This window comes from Homarus americanus, unplaced genomic scaffold, assembly GCF_018991925.1.
Source record: "Homarus americanus isolate GMGI-L3 unplaced genomic scaffold, GMGI_Hamer_2.0 scaffold13284, whole genome shotgun sequence".
Taxonomy (NCBI): domain Eukaryota; kingdom Metazoa; phylum Arthropoda; class Malacostraca; order Decapoda; family Nephropidae; genus Homarus; species Homarus americanus.
Window position 1 is genome coordinate 454,392 of NW_024750842.1, and position 25,404 is coordinate 479,795.

At 44.3% G+C, this 25,404-nt stretch overlaps 1 pseudogene; it reads right to left on the reverse strand.

Annotated features, from left to right (window-relative positions):
* LOC121854223 overlaps positions 1-25,404 on the reverse strand; it is a 108,667-nt pseudogene that overhangs the window by 49,604 nt on the left and 33,659 nt on the right.

Sequence of the window (25,404 nt, forward strand, 5' to 3'; positions counted from 1 at the left end):
CCCAGTGGGAGCTATTTAAGTCTGACCTTGAACTAGTTATAGAGAGAGAGAGAGAGAGGAACGAATGTCAGTCAGTTGCCTTTGTGTGTGTGTGTGTGTGTGACCGAGGCAGCTGAGACACCGATCTTTTACCCAGGTGAACGTGATGAACGGCGCCATGACTTACGCTGAGCAAACACACGCTAATACGGACCTATCCTTTTTCTTCCCTTCCACTACCCCTTTCCTTCCACTACCCCTTCCCTTCCACTACCCCTTCCCTTCCTCTACCCTTCCTCCTACCCTTTCCTTCCCACCCCTTTCGCCCCTTCCTTCCACTACCCCTTTCCTTCCACTACCCCTTCCCTTCCACTACCCCTTTCCTTCCACTACCCCTTTCCTTCCACCCCTTTTCCTTCCCACCCCTTCCCTTCCGTCGACCACTTCTTTTCCTCCTCCCCCACCCACTGACCTCATTAAGTGAGGGACTGTGACCTCTGACCTGATTAAGTGAGGGACTGTGACCTCTGACCTTATTAAGTGAGAGACTGTGACCTCTGACCTTCCAGTGTTTTCCTGGCTGGGTCAACCTTAGTCTCACCTTTGACATTTTTGAATTAATAATCAAGGGCTATATTTGTGTCGCCAGGTAGTGTAATTGACCTGAACAGATGAGGTCAGGTCAATTCAGGTCAGATTATTGTTTTTATTATTATTATCATTATTATTACTATTATTTTCATTATTATTGTTATTATTATTGTTATTATTATTATTATTATCATTATTACACCTTTTCACATATCCGTTGAGACATTGTTACATAACTATTTGACAAATTTCATAACCGAATGACAGAACACATATTAAATGACAATCTAAAATAACTGTTCGTTCAAACTAACGGAAGTGACTGACATAAGTTATGAAGTTGACAGACGTGAACAATAAACCGACGGTCTACATATAGTTTGAGAATGTAACACTTGGAGAATGACAGACCACCAACAGTTATTTTAGATTGTCATTCAATATGTGTTCTGTCATTCGGTTATGAAATTTGTCAAATAGTTATGTAACAATGTCTCAACGGATATGTGAAAAGGTGTATTATTATTATTATCATCATCATCATCATCATCATCATCATCATCATCATCATCATCATGGCCATCATCAACAGAGGTCAGACCACCACAGGAGATACAGTATAACACATGATCTCCATCGACCTCTGACCTTTCAACCTGAAAACCAAACACTTTATGAAACGATATTGTCAAGAGGTCACGAGCCTGTGTGTTTTAATGTTACCTCCAGCCTAACCTAACCCAACCCCCTCCCTCTAGTTAACCCCGCCTCCTTTAACCTGACCTCACATAACACTCACCCCTTTGACCTCACATAACCCAACCAAATACTCACTCTTGACCTGACCCCTTGTTAGGTAGCTCTAGGATGAGGTCACGGAGGGCCTGGATGAAGTCGTTATGGCCAGCGATGAGGGAGGTGACGATGGCGAACTTTGGCCACGAGTACCTCTGTAGGATGGACAACATAGCCGCCGCCTGGTGCTCGATAGAGGGGGCCAACTGTAGCTGAGGACTCGACGTGCGCTGTAGAGGGAGAGAGAGGGAGAGTGGTGAGTGGGGTGGGGGAGAGAGGGAGAGTGGTGAGTGGGATAAATAATAATAATAATAATAATAACCCTCCACCACCACCACCACTACCACCTACCACTATCACCACCACCACCACTATCACCACCACTATCACCTACCACCACCACCATCACCCTCCACCATCACCACCACCACCACCAACACTCATAACCAAAGCTCCCACATCAATCTTCACTACATATTATAAAGCTCTCGAGAAGCTCCATATAAAAGCTTAATTACCTTTTCCTTTATAAGTCTCAAGTCATTTTACTAAACTTCTTGTCAAGGTAAATATGTCCCGTGTGTTTGGCCCTCAGTTTATTCCCTGGGGCGGGAGGGGGGAGGGGGGAGGGGGGGAACATGATGGAGATGAACTGAAGAAGGTGGGTAGTGGTGGTGGTGGTGGTAGGTGGTGATGGTGGTGGTGGTGATGGTGGTAGGTGGCAGTGGTGATGGTGGTGGTGGTGGTGGTGATGGTATAGGTGGTGGTGATGGTAGGGTAGTGGTGATGGTGGTGGTGGTGGTGGTGATGGTGGTAGGTAGTAGTGGTGGTGATGGTAGGGTGGTGGTGGTGGTAGGTGGTGATGGTAGGTAGTGGTGGTGGTAGTAGGGTAGTGGTGGTGGTGGTGGTGGTGGTGGTGGTGGTGATGGTAGGTGGTGGTGGTGGGGTAGCAGTGGTGGTAGGTGGTGGTAGGTGGTGGTGGTGGTGGTGATGGTGGTGGTGGTGGTGGTGGTAGGGTAGTGGTGGTGATGGTGGTAGGTGTGGTGGTGATGGTGGTAGGTGTGATGCTAGTAGGTGGTGATGGTGGTAGGTAGGGTGGGTAGGTGTGGTAGGTGGTGGTGATGGTAGGTGCAGATGGTGGCAGGTGTAAGATGGTGGCAGGTGGTGGATGGTGGCAGACAGGGTGGTGGTGGTGGTAAGTAAGATGGTGGTAGGTGGTGATGGTGGCAGGTGGTGATGGTACGGCAGGTAGGTGTAGATGGTAATGGTGGTAGGTGGTGATGGTAGGTGGCAGTGGTGGTGATGGTGGTGGTAGGTGGTGGTTCCCAAGGAGAAGTTAATCACTGATGCGGACAAACTCCATTATCAGGTCATTTCGTTGCTGTCGAGAGTAAAGAGGGGGAGTAAGGGGGGGTGGGAGGGGTAGAGAGAGGGGGTGGGGGGAGTTGGGGGATAGAGAGGAGGAGTGGGAGTGAGTATGTATGTACCTGACTGATAGCTTAATGACAAACAGGTAATTTACTATTGATAACCTAAACACCTTTAATATATTACTAAGTTTTTTCCCCAGTGATAACAAAACATAAACAATCACTAATTACCAAATACTGTAAAAAAAAAATCCAATATATATCTCAGACCTTGACTAGCCAATCAAAACCCAGCATTCTCGGTGGTTAAGTCAGTAATCATCGCCTATTGGACAACACCATGCTTGATAAATTAGTCTTCACAATACAGTTATTTAATGAATTAAATTAAACCACGTAAAGATATATATATACCAAAATTAAACCACTCGATTCTATAAACAAAAAACAACAACAAAACAACTACAACAACAAGTTAATAAAAAACTTAAATATAAATCCTAACAAGAAAAATATAATGAAATCTTTATTTAACGGATTACATGGGGGAAAAGTCCGCTATATCGAGTGTCCGTTAGACGTGAAACACCAACTAACGAGATGGAGAGAGAAGTTCGTTATAAGGAGGTGTCAGTGTAATGGCGTTTCCTTGAATAACACACACACACACACACACACACACACACACACACACACACACACACACACACAGTCCGGTAAACACTAATGGAAATATCTGATTATAAAACCCTAACCCAACCAAATCTAACCTTATCCAACGTAACCTAACCTAATCCAACCGAACCCAACCTAATCTAACCCAACCTAACCTAACCTTTCTTTAGTTATTGAAAGGCTCCGACATGACGTACAGACAGACAGACACAGCAACACTATACCCCCCCAGTACATGGTCAAGGACGAGGCTAAACAACACACACATACATCACAAACAACCAAAATCGCTTCTCACGTAAACAAACAATTGCAGGCGAGAGCAGTACACGCAATATATACTATGTACAAACAAACAAGATATGTAAACAAACTGGACCCCTGTGTGTGTGTGTGTGTGTGTGTGTGTGTGTGTGTGTGTGTGTTATTTCTCATGGTTACTACATTTATAGCTCCTCTTGGCTATTAAATCCCCTCTTGGCTATAAAAAAATCCCCTCTTGGCTATAAAAAATCCCCTCTTGGCTATAAAAAATCCCCTCTTGGCTATAAAAAATCCCCTCTTGGCTATAAAAAAATCCCCTCTTGGCTATAAAAAATTGTGTGTATATATATATCTCATTTACATCGATATAAACAGAAGAAAATAAAGACAATAACAGAAAAAAAACAGAAATTTGATACAGCCAAACTCATGTACACTCCAGTCCAACAGAAAACGGGAACATTAAACAGTGTGTGAGGGGAGACTTACCTGATCCTAATTATAGCAGCAGCGAGGGGAAGACAATGAAGAGATTATAGTACACGTTTATATAGTGACGTCATTATTAGTACATGTTTATATAGTGACGTCATTATTAGTACATGTTTATATAGTGACGTCATTATTAGTACAGAGTGACGTCATTAATACACCCAAAGGCTAATGAGCTTTTGTAAACACGTCGTTGGCTGGATCAGACTTAATAGAATGGTTTCCTGAGGCTTAGGTGAGGCTCCAGCATCATTGGGTCCAGGGATTATGGATTACTGGAACTGGGAGTCACTGGAATTAGGATTACTGGAACTGGGAGTCACTGGAATTGGAGCTTACCGGGAATGGGACTATGGGATTTGGGATTACTGAAACTGGGGGCGGGGGAGGGGGGAGGATTAGGAATGACCGGGATTGGAAATGATTAGAACTGTATGTCCTTCTGGTCTAACCTAATGATGACCTAACCTAATGATGACCTAACCTAATGATGACCTAACCTAATAATGACTTAACCTAATGATGACCTAACCTAATGATGACCTAACCTAATAATGACCTAACCTAATAATGACCTAACCTAATAATGACCTAACCTAATAATGACCTAACCTAATAATGACCTAACCTAATGATGACCTAACCTAATAATGACCTAACCTAATAATGACCTAACCTAATAATGACCTAACCTAATAATGACCTAACCTAATAATGACCTAACCTAATGATGACCTAACCTAATAATGACCTAACCTAATAATGACCTTAACCAACCATAACCTAACCAAACTTTAAAAAAAAATTGGATCTTAGTACAGTATCAGTATTGGGACGGACTCACCCTCTCCAAGCCAGAGTTATCGGCGTTCCAAGCGATGACAGGTATGCCCAGGTAACCGGCCAGTTGGAAGAAATACTGAACGGAAGCGGTAGAGCGGCCATAGGTCTCAGAGTTGAAGAGATACAATATGGCGGACACGTTGTTTGGCAGGAAGTGGTCACATAATGTCTCCAGGATCTCTGTTGGGGAGAGAAAGAGAGAGAGATAAGAGAGACAGACAAAGAGGGAGTTAAGGTGTTTTCTGGGTTTAAATGTGGAGATGAGAGAGAGAGAGAGAGAGAGAGAGAGAGAGAGAGAGAGAGGATAAACGGTAATACATATTTCAGACAAATTAGTTTTAACTTTCTCTCTCTCTGACACACACACACACACACACACACATCCTTATACCCAGTGTTATAAATATTAAATGAGGTTAAATCTGGAAGCTCCACAACACATCATTAAGATCTGAAATCTGTAATAATCGGCGTCAGGTTTCCCAGACCGGTTCATTAGGTCAGTGTCTTGATATAATTATAGCGTGTAGCCTCTTGGTGTAACTTGCACCTAACCCAACCAAACCTAACCAAACCTAACCTAACCTACCAACCCCTAACCTAACCAAACCAAAACTAACCTAACCTAACCCTAACCTAACCTACCTAACCAAATCTAACCTAACCTAACCTAACCAAATCTAACCTAACCTAACCAAACCAAACCTGTGAATAGAAACGGGGAGAAGGGAGACTCAAGTAATATATTTCACCGCCTCACTGCTGTAGTATTACAGGGAAACTTGACTAAAACAACTTTCAATTTTGGGTTGATTTACAGTAGGTTTAGTGTGGCTAAGTTGTGAGCTGCTGTGCCTCCCCCCTCACTAGCTCCCTCCCTCCCCATCTCTCTTGCCTCACCCTACCCCCTGCCTACCCACCCCCTTCCCCCTCCCATCTCACTGTCTTGTATTCTCAATTTAAATTCATCCTAACATGATCATCAACCCCCTCTCTCTCTCTCTCTCTCTCTCTCTCTCTCTCTCTCTCACCTGGACAAATGTTGTGACTGTGGCGGAATTTAATTACTGTGGAGTCCGTTAATGAAAGGCCAATAGAGGCCCCACGTTGAGAACAGCGACACCTGCCTTAATAAGAGGAGCTCAATTGTCTTCCCGGGGTAGAGAGGAGGGAGGGAGGAGGGGAAAGGGAGGTACAAAGCCTTCCAGCAGCTAGGGAAAGTAGGTCTGGTAGTGTGTGTATGTGTGTGTGTGTGTGTGTGTGTGTGTGTGTGTGTGTGTGTGTGTGTTCACTTCCTCCTCCCACTCCTTTCCTCCCTCTCACTTCCTCCTCCCCCCCCTCCTCAAGTCTCCTACCTCTGTCCTCCTCTCCTTCCTCCTCCCACTCCTTTCCTCCCTCTCACTCCTCTTCTCCCTCCTTCCCCTATCTCAATAACCCCCCCCCCCCTCCCGGACTTCACCACGGCCAGCAACAAGTAAACACAGAAAGAGTTCCCTGTATAATTTCCATCACAACTTTGCATCAATTCTTGTATATAACTTCGCCAGCACGAGAAATGAAACATCGCCTGGCACTTATCTTAGCCTCGTTACACCAGACTACCGTTTACCTGCACCGGCGGTCTTTTGTCATAAGGACGTTAAGACAGACGAACGTTCGCCTGACTACTGCTAACACTGGCGATATCTGCACCTGACTACCAATACCATTACAGTCCAGAGTGATGATGTGTGTGTGTGTGTGTGTGTGTGTTTGTGTGTGTGTTGCTATGCCGTACACAGTGAGGGTCGACCACGGTTAACTGAGCTTCTGCCACATCAAAGACAACAATCAAGTGTTAGAGTGGTCAAGATAGCTCTCTCTCTCTCTTGCCTTACCTCATATACATCAAAGTAAACATACACGTATTCTGACATAGAGGTTTGTTAAGGACTTGTCAACACACACTCACAAGGGGTGTTGACTCGTCTCCTCGCTGATATTTCCATTACGGTGGAAATAACTGCCAAGGCCACCACAATAATTACAAAGTCTAATTAAACACCTGTGTCTCTCTACCTCTGTTTTCCCCTCATAACAAACATGGGGAACTCTCTCTCTCTCTCTCTCTCTCTCTCTCTCTCTCTCTCTCTCTCTCACTAGCCAATCAAGAACATCTTCATGACGTCAAGCAAAAAGATGGGGGAATTACTGCCCCCTCATTGGCTGAATCTTGATAGAATATGACGTCACGTTTGCCCCCACGGGATTACTGTTCCCTCATTGATTAATCGTCGATATGAATATTTTACACGGTGTTGCTGACTTAAATACATCACAATATGTAACCTAACCTTGTCTGACCCTCTCCCTCCCCCCACACTACCTGTCCCTCCCTCCATCCCCCCACACTACCTGTCCCTCCCTCCCCACACACCTGTCCCTCCCTCCCTCCCACACACGTCCTCCCCCCCACACTACCTGTCCTTCCCTCCCCCCCACTACCTGTCCCTCCTCCCCCCACACTACCTGTCCCTCCCTCCTCCCCCACACTACCTGTCCCTCCCTCCCTCCCCACACAACCTGTCCCTCCCTCCCACCCCCAACACACTACCTGTCCCTCCTCCCTCCCCCCCCACTCCCCTCCTCCCTCCCCCCACACTACCTGTCCCTCCTCCCTCCCCCCTCCTCCTCCCTCCCTCCCTCACAGGTGTGCAGACGGGGAGGTGATAACAAGGAACTAGATAAACGCTTGAGGGAGGAACGGTGGGTAGGTGGAGGAAGGAAGGAAGGAAGAGGGAAGGAAGGAAGGAGAGGGAGGGAAGGAAGGAGGAAGAGGGAGGAAGGGGAGAGAGAGGACAGTGGATAGGTGGATGAGTGGGTGGAAGAGTGGGTGGATGGATGGATGGGTCAGTCGTTTGGATGAGTGGGTGAGAGAGAGTGAGTTAGTGGCTGGCTGGCATCAAACACCACGGCGTGTTTACTGGGACCAAGGTTCGATAAAACTCTCCTAATTAAAACATTTAAACACGGAAGTAGACACAATACAACCCCCCACCCCACCCCCCACCCACCCCACCCCACCACCCCCACACAGTGATAAATTTAAACCAAGATGGTGTGACACTTCCTCAACATGGTGTGACACTTTAGATGGTGTGGCTCTTTTTAAACATCTTCGTCACTGCCGTAAAATAATGTGACACGGGTGATTTTATCTTTGTGTTTATGTACGAGAGATGTTTGTGTACCCACCCCCACCCCAGACAGCTATTGGCAAGAAGACTTAATGAAAATATTGTTTTAACATTTACGAGAAAAAAATAAACTTCCTAATTCTCAAAGGTGTTATAAATCCACTTATCTGGTTGACTTTAGGTTAGATTAGGGTTAGGTTAAGTTAGGTTAGATTAGGCTGTGCTAGGTTAGGTTAGGTTAGGTTGTGCAGGGTTACATCAGATTAGGTTAGGTTACTTTAGGTTAGGTTAGGTCCTTGTCTTGGGTTGAGAGGTTCCTTACACTCATCTCGTCTCCTAACTGGACCAGAGGGACTTACTTAAGGGAGGGAAGTACCGAGAATATTTATGTTGTTCTTTAAAGGTGATTAGTGTTGGTTGGGGCAGGTTAAGATCCTCCCCCCTTCACACAAACTTATTTTACCTGGTGAAATATCCTAATCCCCAGGTAACGTTAGGATATTTAATTATCAGGTAAAATAAGCTTGGGTGTCTAATCTTCAGGTATTGATTATTATTATCATTATTGTTATTGTTATTATTATTACTGAAAAACCATCTTTGTTCCATAGGTTAAATAAATCACTTGCGTTAAGGGGAAAACTTAGCCCGTATCAACTACTGAGAATCCAACAATGAGCGGTAGTTGTGGCGAGTCATTGACGAGGCTCGCATTACCAACACTCAGACGGACACATTACATTGACGAAACTCTTGAGAATCTGTTTATAGCTTTGATTATATTGTACTTGAGGTGATTAGATGCGTTCTCACAGTATAGGAGGGCGAGTTGATTTATGAACGCACGCCACCACACGCACGCAACACACACAAGCACGCACAAACACCACTACGCACGTCACTACCATGCACGCATTCCACCACGCACCTCACACACACGCACGCTACCACACGCACCCATTCCACCACGCACCTCACACACACACCCACCACCGCCGCAACAAGCTCTTCCCAACATTACAGTAATGGTCCAACTTAAATAACGGAGGCTGGCGACAGGACGGAGCAAGTTGGGGATTTTCAATATAGTGGGAGGTATTGCTGCCCCTCCCCACCCACACACACACACACACACACACACACACACACACACACACACACACACACACACACATAAACACACACACATAAAACACACACACACACACACACACACAAAACACACACACACATAAACACACACACACACACACACACACATAAACACACACACACACACACCCCATCTAGTTATTATATATCTTATTTGGTCACTTATGTTACTTGTATATTATTTGTAATTCGAAACCCATTCCCCAAATATGTAACTGTATATTTTCAACCTTCTGGCTGCCAAGCTCTTTCAATAAACCGTTAATTATTATTATTATTATTATTATTACACACACTTACCCCCTACCACCACTACCACCACCAGGAGAGAGAGAGAGAGAGAGAGAGAGAGAGAGAGAGAGAGAGAGAGAGATATAACTATAAATCGAAAGAAAAATAAAAGAGAAAGAGAAGAAAGAAAAAGAAGAGAGAAGAAAGACAGTGTACATCTACCTTTAGGTCAATCTGGCCACGCCTACTTAATCCCGTTGATGACTACCTGCAATAAACACACCTGTTGTACTCTCTCTCTCTCTCTCTCTCTCTCTCTCTCTCTCTCTCTCTCTCTCTCTCTCTCTCTCTGGCCAATTTCACCCGAGAGAACCACCAAATTTGAACAGGTGGCCCGCCAAATGGCCCACCTCACCACCTGTCCTGGACTACTACCTCTCAGCTGACCCACTCCGGCCTCAGCTGACGCACTCCAGTGACCTCAGCTGACCCACTTCGTGACCTCAGCTGACCCACTCAGTGACCTCAGATGACGCACTCCAGTGACCTCAGCTGACACTCTAGTGACCTCAGCTAACACACTCCAGTGATCCCAGCTGACCCACTCGTGACCTCAGCTGCCCTCCCCAGCTGACCCACTTGACCTCAGCTGACCCACTCGTGACCTCAGCTGACCCACCGTGACCTCAGATGACACCTCCAGTGACCTCAGCTAACACACTCCAGTGACCCCAGCTGACACACTCCAGTGACCCCAGCTGACCCACTCGTGACCCAGCTGACCCACTCGTGACCTCAGCTGACCCACTGTGACCTCAGCTGACCCTCTGACCTCAGCACCACTGGACCTCAGCTGACACACTCTAGTGACCCCAGCTGACACCCTAGTGACCTCAGCTGACACACTCAGTGACCCCAGCTGACCCACTCGTGACCCCAGCTGACCCACTCGTGACCTCAGCTGACCCACTCGTGACCTCAGATGACACTCTGGCCGCCGCTCTCTTGTAGTCGCGAGGGACAGCATCAGCGTCGCCATGGTAACCAATTACCCTGGACTTCACGCTCATTAACAATGCATTCAGCAGGTGTGAGGGAGACCCGGCCAGGTGAGGGGCTCCACTGTAAGGTTAGGTTAGGTTGCCAGGGGAACAGGTAGAGGGGGAGAGTGTGTGTTTAAAGGGGAAACTTTTGTTAATTAAGGCAGTTTAACACCTGTGGGACTCTCTAGTGCTCCAGGTGAGAGGTCACGAGTCTTTCACAAAGTTTAATTGGTCAGGTGCGGCAGGAGTCAACCTTTCACACGCTTGCTATACAACACAACAACTCTGGTCTACAGTGAGTATAACCAATACAGTCTTAAACACATCCAATATACCGGGTTACTGTTCCAGACACAAGCAGCTACGGGAGAGGAAGGTGCTTGTGGTGTGAAAGTTGTTCATTTCATCCATAGAGAACTTTATTAATTATGGCGCGTGAACACCTTTATCATGGGGGAGATAACGACAGGTGTGGGGAGAGGAGGGGAGGCAGTGAGTCATGTCCAATACAATTTAATGGAGGGGTGTGTTATCTGGAAAGAGAGGAGGGACGAATCTCTCACTCACACACACACACACACACACACACACGAGATAAGACCTAAACCAAGAAGGTTTTATTTTTTCCCTCTGATAAAACTTGCTTAACTAACTCATACTAACAACTATGAAAACAAATGTGAGGTTTTTTATCTTGTGTGAGAGAGGCGAGCTTTCCACACCTGGGCGTGAGATAAGAGGAGGAGCTGCTGAGGGAAGGGGAGGTACAGTAGGTGGGACTAAATTAACATATTTATCAGGTGTTTTCTTATCCTGCTGTGCGATAGATGAGACTGAGGCGAGACTCTCACACCTGTGCGAGTGATAAGAGAGACTCATTGGCAGGAGGTAAATTTCCCAGGTAAACTTTAATTATATGAGCCATTACAGGTGTCGAGATCTGTCTACCTGTCGACTTTAATTACCTGTCTCACACACACACACACACACACACACACACACACACACACACACACTAAGATACCACCCTAAATCTGTTGCCAAAGGGGGATGGGACGTTCAAGGGAAAGGTTCAAGAAGGAGGAGGGAATCAGGGGAAGAGAGGGTCAAGGAGGAGGCAGGTTCAAGGAGGGGAGGTTAGGGGAGGAGTGAGGGGTAAAATTTTACCTGAGAGAAATAAGAAAACACTCAATTAATTAAACACTTAACACCTGTATTGTCCTGAGGTGAGAAGAATCGAGGCGGAGGGTGACGAGACCTTCACACCTGGGCGAGAGGAGGAGAGGGGGGGAGGGAGAGAGGGGGGAGGAGGAGAGAGGGGGAGGAGAGGGGAGGGGGGAGGGAGGAGAGGGGGAGGGGAGGAGAAAGAGAAGAAAAGAGAGGGGAGAGAACAGGGGAGGCAAAAAGGAGAAAAAAGAGGGGAAAGGAGATGAAGAGAAAGAGAGAGGGAAGAGGAGTGGGGGAGATAAAAGCCAGGGTAAACTTGTTTAGAGAGACGGATGAGGTGGTGGATTTATGAGGACTGTAGGTGATGGATGGATGGATGAACCCACAACCAAACACACCACACACCAACACCACAACCAAACACTACCACCAACCAACACCACACCAAACCACAACCAACACCAAACCAAACACCACACACCAACACCACAACCAAACACACCACACACCAACACCACAACCAAACACCACACACCAACACCACAACCAAACACCACAACCAACACCACACCAACACACCACACACCAACACCACAACCAAACCACCACAACCAACACCACAACCAAACACTACCACACACCAACACCACAACCAAACACACCACAACCAACACCACAACCAAACACACCACACACCAACACCACAACCAAACACTACCACACACCAACACCACAACCAAACACCACCACACACCAACACCACAACCAAACACTACACCACCAACACCACAACCAAACACACCACACACCAACACCACAACCAAACACACACACACAACACCACAAAAACACTACCACACCAACAACACCAACCAAACAACCACAACCAACACCACAACCAAACAACCACACACCAACACCACAACCAAACACACCACACACCAACACCACAACAACACCACAACCAACACCACAACCAAACACTACCACACACCAACACCAAAACCAACACACCACACACCAACACCACAACCAAACACACCACACACCAACACCACAACCAAACACTACCACACACCAACACCACAACCAAACACTACCACACACCAACACCACAACCAAACACTACCACACACCAACACCACAACCAAACACACCACACACCAACACCACAACCCTATCCTCCCCTACCTGTAACCCCCAATACACAAACATCGCCCAGGTCTGTGTCAATAAGTGAATCTGGTTGACCTGAACGAGCGCCCATAACTTCAGTGGGTGATTTGGTTAGCGTTAAGGTGACGGCCTCGACAGATAAACAACTGTATAGATCCTCCTCCTCACTGAGAGAGAGAAAAAAAGAAAAGAGAGAGAGAGATAGTGTAGTAATAATAATAATAATAATAATAATAATAATAATAATAATAATAAACGGTTTATTGAAAGAGCTTGGCAGCCGGAAGGTCTGAAAATATACAGTTACATAATTGTGGAATGGGTCTCTTGATTTACAAATAATATACCTGTACAAGTAACATAAGTGATAAAAATATGATATATAATAACTAGGTAGGGAGAAGCTCAAACTGCAGGACATTTCAACATAGTGACAGTGCAAAAAGTAAGATTGACTGGGAGTGAATACACTAGTTGATTACAGGTTATTGATAATTTTTACAATGGTTGGGACTGGGCTGTTCTTATAGCGATCAGTTCGTGCTCGTATGGGCTGGATGTAGGTGTGTCGAACAGCAATTCTCGGGCGAGGGATCTCGGTGGAGTAGAGCCGTGTCGAGGATGGTGCAGAAGCTTCTCACCAAATTTGCAGATGAGGTCGGTGATGGTCAGTGAGAGCCGAGAGGGTCAGTGTGTTGAGCGCTTCTTGATATGTGGAGTAGGAAGGAGAGAATAATCTTGCATGCCCTCTTTTGCACTTTTCTAGGTGTTTATACTGTGGCATTTAGGAGGAAGACCAGGTGGGGAGGCATAGGTGAGCTTGGGAAGTGAATGTTGAGTAAACACTGAGGAGCTTCGGTGCAGGAACCTAGAGGACTTGAGTCGGCGGAGGAGGTGGAGACGGAAACTGGAGGATTTGACAACTTCACTGACGTGTGGTTTCCAATTTAGTTTGTTGTCTATGGTGACGCCGAGGAGCTTAGTGAAATCTACAACCTGGAGTGTGTTGGGGCCTAAAGTAATGGAAGGAGGTGGGATAACGTCGGAGGAGAGGTTAATGTGTGTGTGTGTGATCATCTGAGACACCGGAAACACACACACACACACACACACACACACAACACACACACACACACACACACACACACACACACACACACACCGGACTGGCTTATGGCAGTGGTAACACACCCCACCTGCTGACGTAACTCGCCCCATCTCCTTGGTAACTGTGAGATCCAGGAAGAGGAGTGTAAGTGAGCCGGTGGTGTAGAGGAAGAGAAGAAGGAAGGTAGGAGGAGGAGGTACGAGGAGAAGGATGATAAGTGATATCTCAACACAAAAAACGCTAAAATCATTCAGGAAATTAATCATTAAACTTTCACACATCAGTGACTTTTATAATAAATAATTCCCAGAATTTCAACATTTTCACCACAGATCCTGAGAACTAAAGCAACATTAAAATTCTTCGGCTTCAAAAAAATTAATTCTCAAAACCTCAAACTCCGGTGTACAGTCAAACGCTTACCCTGAACACAAAAAGGGCATAAAGCTCACTGTGTTATCGTGTTCAGGGGTAAGGGACATATACACCTTGCTGATCACTGATGTTTGTGTGTTAGGTGAAGGAGTGATGGACTCAGGTATACCTGCATGGTCTATACATGGTAACAGTATATACCAAATCAACTGTGAATGTGTATGATTTTACTTATTATTATTATTATTATTATTATTATTATTATTATTATTATTATTATTAAAGTGAATCTAGGGTGTTAATCACATGAGCCTGATGTCACATACACACACACACACACACACACACACACACACACACACACACACACACACACACACACACTAGAAAAAAACAGTAAATAAAAAACAAATTATAAACATAATAACATAAATAATAATAAAAAATATTGACAAAACAAACAATAAAGATAAACAAATAAATAAACCAAAACAACAACAAAAACTTCCTAAAACAACAAAATAAAAACATGACGAAATATGCAAATTCATTTTTCACTTGACAAAATTATTCTTCCCTGACACTCGGTCCCTGAAACACACTCGGTCCCTGAAACACACTCGGTCCCTGAAACACACCGGTCCTCAAACACACCTCGGTCCTCAAACACACTCGGTCCCTGAAACACACTCGGTCCCTGAAACACACTCGGTCCCTGAAACACACTCGGTCCCTGAAACACACTCCGGTCCCTGAACACACCCCGGTCCTCAAACACACTCTCGGTCCCTGAAACACACCTCGGTCCCTCAAACACACTCGTCCCTAAACACACTCGGTCCTCAAACACACCGGTCCCTCAAACACCACTGGTCCACTTCAAACACACTCGGTCCACCAAACACACTCGGTCCTCAAACACACTCGGTCCCTCAAACACACTCGGTCCTCAAACACACTGGTCCCTCAAACACACTCGGTCCTCAAACACACCGGTCCACCAAACACACCTTCCGGTCCTCAACACACTCGGTCCTCAAACACACTCGGTCCTCAAACACACCTCTCGGTCCCCGACACTCGGTCCTCAAACACACTCGGTCCACCAAACACACTCGGTCCTCAAACACACCTCGGTCCTCAAACACACCCCGGTCCTCAAACACACTCGGTCCTCAAACACACCCCGGTCCTCAAACACACTCGGTCCCTCAAACACACCTCGGTCCACCAAACACACTCGGTCCCTAAAACACACCTGGTCCCTCAAACACACTGGTCCCTCAAACACACCTCGGTCCCTGAAACACACTCGGTCCTCAAACACACCTCGGTCCCTCAAACACACCTCGGTCCCTGCAAACACACTCGTCCACTAAACACACTCGGTCCTCAAACACACTCTGGTCCCAAACACACTCGGTCCCAAACACACTCGGTCCCTGAACACACTCGGTCCACCAAACACACTCGGTCCCTCAAACACACTCGGTCCCTCAAACACACCTCGGTCCTAAACACACTGGTCCCAAACACACTCGGTCCCTGAAACACACCTCGGTCCACCAAACACACCGGTCCACCAAACACACCTGGTCCACTAAACACACTCGGTCCCTCAAACACACTCGGTCCCAAACACACTCGGTCCCAAACACACCTCGGTCCACCAAACACACCCGGTCCACCAAACACACTGGTCCACCAAACACACTCGGTCCACCAAACACACTCGGTCCACCAAACACACTCGGTCCCTCAAACACACTCGGTCCATCAAACACACTGGTCCCTCAAACACACCCGGTCCACAAACACACTCGGTCCACCAAACACACTCGGTCCACCAAACACACTCCGGTCCTCAAACACACTCTGGTCCCTCAAACACACTCGGTCCTCAAACACACCTCACTATCAGGAAAATTCTCTTGCTATTTCCTGTTCGCACAGTTTCCTATTTTATATTTCTGTCAGACACCACCATCAACGCACCAGGCCTGTGTCCCCAGTGTTGCAGATTATGCCTTCCCGCTATGACTGTGTGGGGTGTGTGGGGAGAGGTGTGAGAGGGTGGGGGGGGTGGAGTCGGGTATGGGTGGGAAAAGTGAGGTGTGTGGGTGGGTGATGTATGTATGTATGTATGTATGTATGTATGTATGTATGTATATATGTGAATGACTGAAAAACCTCCGTCAATACTACTTAGACTCGAACGTTTCTCCTCTGTTTTTACTCAATCCTCGCTGTCCTGAGAGAGAGAGAGAGAGAGAGAGAGAGAGAGAGAGACCCACATTACCTGAATCAGCAGCCTGAGAGGACCTCATTTGCGTCATCCGAGGTAACAAGCTCATTAACAGCCAGCCAGCAGAGTTGTTACCATCACTGCTTCCGTGTGTGTGTGTGTGTGTGTGTGTGTGTGTGTGTGTGTGTGTGTATGATTTAGTGTACACTGTTCCTCAGGTGTGTACATGTATCTTTACCAATATTCATACCTGTACCTGTGCTTAAATCGACACTTGTACCTGTAATTACCTGTATTTGTATCTATCTTTGCCTGTACCTGTATTTTATCCCTGTATCTGTACCTGAATCTACACCCATTAATGTACTGTATTCATGTACCTGTAATTACCTCAGTACCTGGAGTTACCTACTGTATACCTGTATTCTAACCTGTAAATTAACAAGACAAACGACAATAACAACCACCACCTTAACAACCACTAATGACCAACACTGATTAATTAACACCTTCTAATAACCTTAAAATGACGTCTCCTAATGACTCCATCCAACTACTCGGTTCAGTAATTACATCCACACGACTAACTACCCTAATTAAAGGTATTTAAGACTGTTGCTGTAATCACATCTCGTAACGATAACAAGATGGGTTAGTTAGACACAACATAACTCGTATATAAACTCAATATTAATACCAATAACACTTCAGAGAAAACTAACAAATACACTAAGAGAATGCCTCCTATTGGTTAGTTAAGCCCCCCAAGAAGGTACCACCACACCCAGGATGACTGATACTGTGGGGGGGGTAAAATGAAAAGGAGGGAGAAGGAGCACACACACCAAAGTGAATAGGGGAAGGAAGAGGGATAAAGTAGGGGAGGGAGGCTAGGAGGTGGAAGGGAAGAGGGAGGGGGAGATGGGAGTAAGGCTCTCTATAATAAATACCCAGTAAAGAACTTCCATTCCTCCCTCTCTCTCTCTCCCTCCCTCTCCCCCCCTCTCTCTCTCTCCTCCCTCTCTCCCTCCCTTCCTTCAAAAAAGATATAAAGTTTCCAATACTGACCCAGAGAGTTGGAGAGCATTTGACGGAATTTTTAAGTGATTTTCTCAAAAGTTCTCACCCCTTCCCTTCCCTCCCTCCTTCCCCTCCCTTCTATCTCTCCCTACCCTCCTTTCTTCCCTCCCTCTCTCCTTCACCCTCCCTTTTTCCTCTCCCTCTCCTCTCCTCTCACACACCCTGAAATAGCAACACACCCTACACGCACACCTGTCTTCCAAGCCAAATTCCTGTAACCCGGACTACAGTTCACAAATATCTGAAACGGGGAAAATCACGTTTGCACTTGACCGAATATTTTTGCTTCCAATAGTCATGAATGTATTAGGATTCTTAAAGGTGGTATCGAACGAGGGGACTCCTGGCTGATACACATGCAAATCCCCTGTTGGTAAGCTGGGTGGGGTGGGGAGGGTGGATTGAGGAGAACGAGGTGGAAAGGATGGAAGGGATGGAAAGCAGTAGGATGGATGGGGTGGAACAGATGGGGTGGGTGGGTGTGACCACAGCAGTTCATGGTGGTCACAGGTTAGAGCTTGTGGTGGGTGACGCCCTCCCTCCCTCACCCTCCCTCACTCTCCCTCACTCTCCCTCACCCTCCCTCACCCCTCCCTCCCTCCCTCATCCTCCCTCAGTCTCCCTCACCTCCCCAGTCTCATTTCCTGCCACTGATTGTCTTAACAGCTGGTAGCAGGGGTAGTCTCTCTCTCTCTCTCTCCCTGCTGCACGCTGAAGGATACTGGACCAGGATATGTAGGATGGGTTAACAGGACTCTTCAGGATGTAACCTCTCCTCCTACGGCCTGAAGGATACTGACCCTCCCCATCAGGATATATAGGATGAGGAATAGGACCTCCCAATCAGGATGTTAAAATGGCTGCTTCCCCCATCAGACAAGGATAATGAACATCCTGAAGGAGAGAGAGAACACAAGGAGTGAAGGACCTTAGGCGCCCCCACAGCTGACGGGGGATGAAGGAGGTACAGGAGAGGGAGGGAGGAGGAGGAACTCATTCATACACTCCCAGGTAAATTGACGTTACCTGAGGAAGGTTTGGCAAAGAGACAGAGAGTGGAGACCGAAACAAACAACAAACAAACAAACAACAACGTGATTAAAAACAACGACAAACAATAAAAGTGAATCAAATCAATAATTACACTCAGATAAATTAATTAAGGCTGAAGTGAATCACATTTCTACTAAGCCCCAACAAACCTCCTAATTGTATTCGTTCAGTCGAGAGTAAGACCTGATCTACCCCGGTGTGTGTGGATGGGTTATACTCATTACAAATATATCCCTCGTATATTCCCCCTCATGGTGCACGGCTATATACCAGAGCTATTATGAGGATATATCCACACAGGTACATATAACTGGAGGGGTATAACAATGTTCCCTCCAGGTATAAAACACACACACACACACACACACACACACACACACACACACACACACACACAGCAGCGTAGGATCAGCCCTTACAATCCTTCTCAGCCTGTCTCCTCCTCCTCCTCCTCCTCCCCTCCTTCTTCCTCCTCCTCCTCCTCCTCCTCCTCCTCCTCCTCCTCCTCTCCTCTTCTTCCCTCACCTCACTCCAATGTCTTCCTCTCCTCCTGATGTCCAACCTAACCTACCTAACGAGAAAGCCACAAACGAACGAACGAACGCCAGGCGATGTTGACGGATCGTGCCGGCGCTCGTGTTGATACCTGGGAGCGCGCCATAATGACTCAGGTGACTATATAATTAATAAAGGCTCACCTGTGTTCAATATTGACAGTTATAAACCTCGCTAATATGGACGGTGATTTATTCCTGTCTAAATTATTGACAGAAAAAGTGACGGGTGTAGACAGTGAGCCACCATAGACACACATAAGGGCTGTATAATGAGACTTAATGGGCTATTACCTGAGAGAGAGAGAGAGAGATTGTAGAGACAGACAGACAGACAGAAGAAACTTCATCTAACATAACCCATAACAACCTAACCTAACCTAACATAACCCTATAACCTAACCTAACGTAACTACAACAAACCTAACTTAACCTAACCAATCAGATTCACTGTCCCAATCACTAACGAGCTCAACGTGTTATGCGGGCTTAATCGGTTATTAACACTCAATGGTTCACAGCCAAGACCACTGAGTAAAATATAAAGAAAGAAAAAAACCCACGTGCTATGCGGGTACACCAACCAATCAGAGAGTAGAAACGTTAATTAAGTGGGAATTTATTACGATGTGTGACAGCCAATGAGAACCTCGGAATAGGAGATGACGCAATAGCTGTAAAATCTATAAACAAAAAGCAAGTGTTTTAACCAATCAAAAGGGAACAAATCAAGCCGCCACAGTAAACAACTACGTGATAAGACTCTGTAGATCAACAAACACACGTGATAAGACTCTATAACATCAACAAACACACGTGATAAGACTCTATAACATCAACAAACACACGTAATAAGACTCTATAACATCAACAAACACACGTGATAAGACTCTATAACATCAACAAACACACGTGATAAGACTCTATAACATCAACAAACACACGTGATAAGACTCTATAACATCAACAAACACACGTGATAAGACTCTATAACATCAACAAACACACGTGATAAGACTCTATAACATCAACAAACACACGTGATAGACTCATAAACAAACACACGTGATAAGACTCTATAACATCAACAAACACACGTAATAGACTCCAACACAAATAACATCAACAAACACACGTGATAAACCTAACAAACACGTATAAGACTCTATAACATCCAACACATGATAAGACTCTATAACATCAACAAACACACGTAATAAGACTTATCAACAAACACACGTGATAAGACTCTATAACATCAACAAACACACGTAATAAGACTCTATAACATCAACAAACACACGTGATAAGACTCTATAACATCCAAACAACCACATCAACAAACAAACGTGATAAGACTCTATAACACCAACAACACATAAAGACTCTACATCAACAAACACACGTGATAAGACAACATCAACAAACACACGTGATAAGACTCTATAACATCAACAAACACACGTGATAAGACTCCTATAACATCAACAAACACACGTGATAAGACTCTATAACATCAACAAACACACGTGATAGACTCTATAACATCAAAAACCAATGATAAGACTCATACAACAAACACACATTAAGACTCTATAACATCAACAAACACACGTGATAAGACTCTATAACATCAACAAACACAAATAAGACTCTATAAACCAAAACAACATCAACAAACACACGTATAGACTCTAAACATCCAACAAAGACCATACACAAAACTATAACATCAACAAACACACGTGATAAGACTCTATAACATCAACAAACACACGATAAGACTCTACATCAACAAACACACGTGATAAGACTTATAACACCAACAACACACGAATAAGACTCTATAACAACAACCACGTAATAAGACTCTATAACATCAACAAACACACGTGATAAGACTCTATAACATCAACAAACACACGATAAGACTCTATCACAACAACCATCAACAAACACGTGATAAACTCTATAACATCAACCACGTGATAAGACTCTATAACATCAACAAACACACGTAATAAGACTCTATAACATCAACAAACACACGAATAAGATATAACACCAACAAACACACGAGATAAGACTCTATAACATCAACAAACACACATGCGTCTCTACAGCTGTTTTAACACAATTTCTTGCCGGATAAATCAAGAAACATTCCTTCAGGAATAAACTATTTTATTATATAGCAAATTTTTCTTTTCTGAGAATATATTTTTGGTCACACGAGGAAAAATTCAAGGGAGAATATTTTAAACTCGGGAGGTTGACGGTGAGGTAAAACTCTCCTCTCTCTCTCTCTCCTGGGGGGAGGGTTGAGGGGTGAGGAGGGGGTGGGGTGAGGAGGAGAGGGGGGTGGGGTGAGGAGGAGAGGGTGAAGAGAAGGTGAGGAGGAAGGTAAGGAAGGAAGAGGGAAGGGGAAGAGGGAAGATGGGAGGTGAGGAAAAGGGGAAGAATGAGGAAAGAAAAGGGAAAAAGGAGGGGATAAGAGGAAGGAGGAGGAGGAGGAGGAGGAGGAGGAGGAGGGAGGAGGAGGAGGAGGGAGGGTGAGGAGGAGGCACTACCAAAAAAAACAAACATTATAACAAAGTATAAAAAGAGAGAGAGAGAGAGAGAGAGAGAGGTACCTCCGTCAGCCTTACACAATTAAAACCTTCAAAATTCTCTGGACACCTGAACCAAAATCAACAGACAGTCATTTCAACAAAGATTTTCCCATATTTTTTCTTTGTACTATAATGTGAGTTTGTTATGTTAATACTATCAGTGTTATGTTAATACTATCAGTGTTATGTTAATACTATCAGTGTTATGTTAATACTATCAGTGTTATGTTAATACTATCAGTGTTATGTTAATACTATCAGTGTTATGTTAATATCAGTGTTATGTTAATACTATCAGTGTTATGTTAATACTATCAGTGTTATGTTAATACTATCAGTGTTATGTTAATTATCAGTGTTATGTTAATATTATCAGTTTCATTAACCACATAATTATTACTTAAACTTTCACTACAATTTCTTATCAATATTACGAAAACTATATAAACTTTGAATAGGATTTTTACAATATTTTTTTGTATTAGTTTACCACATCTTGAAAATATTGCCACGTGTCTACCTTCAAAAAATTCGTCATATTTTATTTTAATTAGTGTAATAAAAAAAATTGTCCCCTCCTAACTACATTTACATATTATTTACATATTTCTTTAATAATTATCTAAGAGTTAAAAAATAATAAAATAATAAAAAAAAGAAAATTAAGGCGTTTATTAAGCCTTAACAAAATCTTTCACTCACACACACACACACACACACACACACACACACACACACACACACACACACACACACAATTCTAATCTGTATTCTAAACTCTTTTCTTTCCGTCGCTTTTAATCTCATATATTTACTCTGTTTAAGGGAGGAGGGAAGAGGAGGGAAGGGGAGGAAGGAGAGGGTTAGGGGAGGGGAAAAAGAAAGGAAGAAGAGGGGGGAGAGGAGGAGGGATAGGAAAGGTTTAACAGGATTCTTAAAGTAATTTGTATTCAATCATCAAGTTCCCCCCCTCCTCCCCCCAGTGGAGTAGTCAGTCAGAGAGCTGAATAAATATAATTACAGGTGTGTTTACATTTGTGTCATCTTGTTTACATCCTCTATAATTATTTTGCTTCCATCTGTTTAATTTTGTTTTATATATAATTGTTTTGTTTACGTGTCACCTTATTTACATTTAATATATATAATTATAGTTGTTCACACCAGTTTTCATCCCATATATAAACAATACACTTATAATAATAATAATAATAATAATAATAATAATAATGGAAGACCCTGGAAATGACGGCCACCTAGGCGTGAATTTGTTTAAAATGTAGAAGCTGTCGCCAACACAACAACCACACCCTAAGTTAACGAGCTGCATGATCCAGTGTCAAGGAATAGTCCGAGAAGACCGGACAACTCGTCAACTGCACTGGCTAACCATTGCGAGGCGAACATGCTGACCATTACACCACAGGTCGTGTACCACAGCCAAACTATGCTGTGTTTGCATCTGTTTTTCCATTTTCTGTCTCCTGGGATAACTAATACATTCTCAACTACTGTATAAATCTAACCACAACCAAACTAACAAAATAATTAGCTCCTGCTCAAACTTTTAATACTTTTACAAATATAATAAACTCTGTATAACTAACTATGGGAACATTATAGCCATTCAGTCTATAATTTTTATCTTTTAAAGGGTAACTAATATTTTTTTTATACGGCAACAATCACCACCAGATATATTTAAAACAATATTTTCATCCGTAGTGCTTTTTTTTTCAATCACTATTAATACAAAAATAATCACAACTATGTAACTATTTTTAGGAGTTTTTTTTAACAATATGGGTAAATATATTAAAAAATCCCCTCCATACATATATCATTGTCACTATTTTCCAAACTTTTTTATTTTTTCCTTATTTACGAGGTGAAGAGAAAAGTAGGAGACCTGTTATACCTGGTGACGCAAGGGGGGGACAACAACAACAACAACAACAACAATTCAGGTGAGAAAAACACAGGTACAGTAATGACCCTTGGGGCGAAATGTCACGCTGTTGTGGTGGTAAATGACTACACACACACACACACCTACACACACACACACACACACACACACAGTACTTGATAAAGACTGGTGTACATAACAGCCATTGTCCCAGAGGTAATATTTATGGCCCGGTTCTCTGACGCATGTGATTGGTCGAGGAGTCTTTGTCTGCCGTTCATTGGTTCAATTATGTATGAGTGCAGTTGAAGGTACAGGTGTGGGGTACAGGTGTGAGTACAGGTGCGGGGTACAGGTGTGGGAGGCCCTGATTTGCATAACAATAGAAACTGGAAAATATATGTATTGGTCACCTGAGCTAATTAAACACTGAAAAAGGTGAAGTGCCACCCCTCACCCCCTTAAGTCTCTATATACCCCACCACAACCTCTCCACCCCACCCCCCACAACCCACCCCCCAAGGTCTGTCTACCCCGGCGTCTTCAATACTATGTAAATTTACCTTAAGAAACAGGATTTGTTTTATGAGAGAGAGAGAGAGAGAGAGAGAGAGAGAGAGACTCACATGGGAGGAGGAGATAGAGGTGGAGGAATAAGAAGAGGAAGATGAGGAGCAAGAAGAGGAGGAAGACGTAGATGAAGAAGAGAAGGAGAAAAAAAAAAACAAGAACACGAAGAATAAAACCTGCCTCGAAGATTCACACACACACACACACACACACACACACACACACACACACACACACACACACACACACACACACACACACACACACACACACACACACACACACACACTTCCCAATGGTGTCTTTGTGATGGTAATAAACGGAGGTGTGCGGTGGTGGGTGGGTGGGTGGGTGCAGGTGGAGGCAGGGCTGTCGTCACAAAACACCGCCAGACAAGAGTAAAATCAACATTGCCTGGCGTTCCTTTTCACACAGCAATGACTTTGGAAGCTACGCCAGACGCATGATCGCCCGCTGGAACTTTCAACACATGAACTAGGCTGACGTAAAGCCTCGTATTCAAATAGGGATTCATTGAACGTCGTAAAGAATATTAATGGTGACTAAACATTCAACTACTTCACCATAAACACTACAATACTCACATACTTCAAAATAAACATCAGAAAATATTGGAACTATTCAACACGACAAATATAAACACAGTAAACATTATGATCTTGTATGGTTATAATAAACATTCATAAACATAATGATTCCTAAACATTGCAACTCGAGTACGTATTAAATAAACAGAGTAATCATTGGTACCTCACATAGTCAACATAACAAGCCGTGTGTGTGTGTGTGTGTGTGTGTGTGTGTGTGTGTGTGTGTGTGTGTGTGTGTGTTGCCAAGTTAATAAGCTATAACTCACATAACCCCAAACTTACCTGAGCTGAGAGAACAGGTGAACCACAAACACAGACAGACACACCAACCAT